Here is a 5,218-nt window from a genome sequence, read left to right as displayed (position 1 = left end):
GCCTCCTCTGATCGAAAAGAAAACCCAACTAACTGTGGTAAGTAATAGTAGTAAGAACTAAGAAACTGACCAGGCAGCTCCCATGGCTCGTGGACGTGCAGATCGACCTCCACCATGGATCCGGCGACTCCTCCGGAGAGGCGCTGGTTGGCCACCTTGCCGTGCAGGTAGTGGCACACCAGCTCCTCGTCGCTCGGGTAGAAGCGGAACCCCGGCGGCAGCGTCATCTCGACGTCCCTCAGCCCCATGGAAATGCTTATTATCTCTATCTGTGCACTATCTTCTCTCTCTAAAACCTTCCCCTGCTCAGCTCAGCTCGACTCTATCTAAAATTTGTATTTTGAATTGCGATGTGTACTATGGGTATCGATGAGAGATCTCGATGAATTGAGCTAGCTCTAGCTAGCTAGACGGGGTAGAAAGAGATTGACAAGATCTCGAGAGAGGGGAGACAGAAGAAGCTTAGCTAGGTATGTAGGTAGCAGGAATTAGACAGGGCATATGTCTATGTTGCTGTAGCTTGAGCGTTGAGCGATGGAGTATGTATGAACGAGGATGGGATTGGGAGGTGGGCAGGAAGGAAATATATAGCTTGGCGCTGCCGGAGCCCGGACCGGAGGGAATAATTGTATGTAGCTAGGAGGAAGAAGAGTATGGGAGCAAGCAACAAGGCCGGGGTGATGATACTACAGTACTAAAAAGCCCCTGTAGCTCGACCGGTCCCACCGGCGGTCTCCATCACCCTCCCCTCCCCGCGTGTGTGCGTCAGCCGGTGGCACGGCCGGACGGATGGAGAGCTAGCCAGCAATGGACTAAGTACTCTACGCATTAACACCCAGGCACTGGGGCCGGGGAAATTAAACGGAAACAGACGAGGGGAACGAGGGCGCGCGTGCACTGGCCGGCGTCGCGATGGATCGGGGACGATGACGCTTGCGCAGCACGAACTCCGAGTGATGTGGTGGTGGCTTTAGCCAGGTAGAGAGGGAGAAGAGGGGAGGGAGGAGGTGATCCAGGCTCGCAAGGCAGCCCCGCACTACGGGAACAGGGCTCTAAGCCGACAGCCAAATGTATGCCGACGGCCTAATCCGAGCTATGCCGACAGCTAGGTCCTGGCCGTCGGCGTACAATGGCCGTCGGGCTATCCCCGTCTACGCCGACAGCAGCCGTCGGCACATAACAGCCGTCGGCTTATCCCAGACTACCCCTACAGCTGCCGTCGGCATATATAGGCCGTCGGCATAGATGCGGGCCCGCCGACAACACTCATCACGGCCGGCTAACGACGTCAAATCTATGCCGACGGCCGTGACGGGTGGCCGTCGGCATAGATACGGATGACACGTCACCGATCCAGAGCGCACCGACCAGGACCTATGCTGACGGCAGCCGTCGGCATAGCTGACACGTCATCGATCCGCGGCGCTGTCCATCTGCCCTGGCCGTAGCTATGCCGACGGCTTTGCCGTCGGCATAGTTTTTTTTTCTTTTTTTCTTTTTCCGTATAGTATTATTATTATTATTATTAAGCATACAGTATGTGTTAATAAGCATACATATAGATTGTGTTAATAAGCATACATATAGTATGTGTTAATAAGCATACATATAGTTTTTTTCTTTATTATTATTATTTAACTAACTTACATACAATATGTGTTAATAAGCATACATACATTATTTTTCGGTTCTGTACAGAGCGGAGTGACCCCCCTCACGAACGGTGCCGCCGCCAGCCGGCAACTGGAATGGGGAACAGCCGCATCGGGTCTATATGAAGGGGACTTTGCTCCAAGTGTTCATATTTATCGGATGACCTACCACAATCGGATGGTGTTATGCCATGTCCGAAGAGGCGGCACGCATCTACGGGGTGTGGCCCTGTCACGGACGGCGCCGCTGCCGGCACCTGGAGGGGGGGAACGGACGCGTCGGGTCTACATGGAGTGGATGTATCTGTGGGTTTGGCCCGGATGTTGCTCCCGGGTGTCCTTATGGGCGGACCTGACACAACCGGGTGGAGAGGTCCACTGGTCAAAGCCCGTCCGTGCAAAGTCAAAGGGCTAGATCCCGTGGTCAAACGCTACAGGGTTAGCCGGGACGGGGGCCCTGGGAGGTAGCAATGCCACCGGAGCGTCGTACCGGGCCCTCATACATGCGGGGTGGTGTTGTGGCATGTCCGAAGAGGCGGCACGCGTCTCCGGGGTGTGGCCCCCGTCACGGACGGCGCCGACGCCGGCACCTGGAGGGGGAAACGGACGCGTCGGGTCTACACGAAGAGGATCTTGCTGTGGGTCTGGCCCGGATGTTGCTCCCCGGTGTCCCTTTGGGCCGACCTGACACAACCGGGTGGAGAGGTCCACTGGTCAAAGCCCGTCTGTGGGAAGTCAAAGGGGTAGATCTCGTGGTCAACCGCTCCAGGGTTAGGCGGGACAGGGGCCCTAGGGGGTAGCAATGCCACCGGAGCGTCGTACCGCGCCTCATACATGTGGGGTGGTGTTGTGGCATGTCCGAAGAGGCCGCACGCGTCTCCGGTGCGTGGCCCCCCTCACGGACGGCGCCGCCGCCGGCACCTGGAGGGGGGAAACTACCGCATCGGGTCTACACGGAGTGGATTTAGCTGTGGGTTTGGCCCAGATGTTGCTCCCCGGTGTCCCTCTGGGCCGACCCGACACAACCGGGTGGAGAGGTCCACTGGTCAAAGCCCATCCGTGCAAAGTCAAAGGGCTAGATCCCGTGGTCAACCGCTCCAGGGTTAGGCGGGACGGGGGCCCTGGGGGGTAGCAATGCCACCGGAGCGTTGTACCAGGCCCTCATACATGCGGGGTGGTGTTGTGGCATGTCCGAAGAGGAGACACGCATCTCCGGGGTGTGCCCCCCATCACGGACGGCGCCGCTGCCGTCACCTGGAGGGGGGAAAACGGACGCGTCGGGTCTACACGGAGAGGATCTTGCTGTGGGTCTGGCACGGATGTTGCTCCCGGGTGTCCCTATGGGCCGACCTGACACAACCGGGTGGAGAGGTCCACTGGTCAAAGCCCGTCCATGGGAAGTCAAAGGGCTAGATCTCGTGGTCAACCACTCCAGGGTTAGGTGGGACGGGGGCCCTGGGGGGTAGCAATGCCACCGGAGCGTCGTACCGCCCCCTCATACATGTGGGGTGGTGTTGTGGCATGTCCGAAGAGGCGGCACGCGTCTCCGGTGCGTGGCCCCCCTCACGGACGGCGTAGCCGCCGGCACCTGGAGGGGGGAAACTACCGCGTCGGGTCTACACGGAGTGGATGTAGCTATGGGTTTGGCCCGGATGTTGCTCCCCGGTGTCCCTCTGGGCCGACCCGACACAACCGTGTGGAGAGGTCCACTGGTCAAAGCCCGCCCATGCAAAGTTAAATGGCTAGATCCCGTGGTCAAACGCTACAGGGTTAGCCGGGACGGGGGCCCTGGGGGTAGCAATGCCACCGGAGCGTCGTACCGGGCCCTCATACATGCGGGGTGGTGTTGTGGAATGTCCGAAGAGGCGGCACGTGTCTCCGGGTTGTGGCCCCGTCACAGACGGCGCCGCCGCCGGCACCTGGAGGGGGGAAACGGACGCGTCGGGTCTACACGGAGTGGATTTAGATGTGGGTTTGGCCCGGATGTTGCTCCCCGGTATCCCTCTGGGCGGACCTGACACAACCGGGTGGAGAGGTCCACTGGTCAAAGCCCGTCCGTGGGAAGTCAAAGGGCTAGATCTCGTGGTCAACCGCTCCAGGGTTAGGTAGGACAGGGGCCCTAGGGGTAGCAATGCCACCGGAGCGTCGTATCGCGCCCTCATACATGTGGGGTGGTGTTGTGGCATGTCCGAAGAGGCGGCACGCGTCTCCGGTGCGTGGCCCCCCTCACGGACGGCGCAGCCGCCGGCACCCGGAGGGGGGAAACTACCGCGTCGGGTCTACACGGAGTGGATGTAGTTGTGGGTTTGGCTCGGATGTTGCTCTCCGGTGTCCCTCTGGGCCGACCCGACACAACCGGGTGGAGAGGTCCACTAGTCAAAGCCCGTCCGTGCAAAGTCAAAGGGCTAGATCCCGTGGTCAAACGCTACAGGGTTAGCCGGGACGGGGGCCCTGGGGGTAGCAATGCCACCAGAGTGTCGTACCGGGCCCTCATACATGCGGGGTGGTGTTGTGACATGTCCGAAGAGGCGGCACGCGTCTCCGGGGTGTGGCCCCCGTCACGGACGGCGCCGCCGCCGGCACCTGGAGGGGGGAAACGGACGCGTCGGTCCCTCATTTTATATGTAAACGAAACTTTTCAATGCGTATGAAAATAATATACACTAAAAATATATTTGAATACAGTTAATAATATTTTTATAAAAATGTTAAACATGTATAAAAGTTGTTGCAAAAAAATATATTAAAAATGCATTAAGAAAACATTAAAAATGCATATGAAATAATAATACATAAAAAATATAACTTATGACTATAAAAACATCAAAAATTTATATGAAATAAAAAAACAGAAAGAAGAAAAAATATAAGCTATTAAAAACATTAAAAAAAATAAAAAATATAACTATGCCTACGGCTAAGCCGTCGGCATAGGTGCCACGTGGCATCGCTTCCTATGCCGACGGCTTAGCCATCGGCATAGTTCGCTCTTATCCTGAGCCGGTCGACCTCCACCACTCATTCGCCCTGATAGCTGCTCGACCCGCGCCGCCGCCAGAGCTCGACCCGCGCCGCCGTGCCGCTCCCCGTCGTCCGCGTCGCTCCCCGCCGGCCGCCCGCCGCCGCTCCACCCGCGCCACCCCCTTCCCTCGCCCCTCCCCCTCCCCGCCTACATCCCCGCCCCCTTCTCGCGCCGCCGCCGCCACCACGCCATCGCCAGCTCGTCTCCGCGCCGCCGCGACCACCCTCCTCTCCGCCCCTCACCCCACCACCACCCCCATCCCTCCGCCACCTCTCGCCAGCGCCGTCCACACCCGTCCCCGACCCCGCGCCCTCCCTGTCCAGCTGCACCGACCGGCCCCGTCCACCCTTCGCCGACGCCCTGCCCTACTGCGCCCCTCCGCCGACGCCCTGCTACGCCCCGGCCGGCCCCGTCCACCCTTCCCCGGCGGCTGCCCCCTGGCCTCCCTGCTGCCCGCTGCACCGGCGGCCAAGGTGAGGCTTTTTTCAATTTTTTGCAATTTGTTACTGTTTTTTTACATAGATGGATATATATGTAATGAATG

The sequence above is a fragment of the Triticum urartu genome, chromosome 6, assembly GCF_003073215.2.
Source record: "Triticum urartu cultivar G1812 chromosome 6, Tu2.1, whole genome shotgun sequence".
In the NCBI taxonomy this organism is placed as follows: domain Eukaryota; kingdom Viridiplantae; phylum Streptophyta; class Magnoliopsida; order Poales; family Poaceae; genus Triticum; species Triticum urartu.
Note: the sequence above shows the minus strand (reverse complement) of the source record.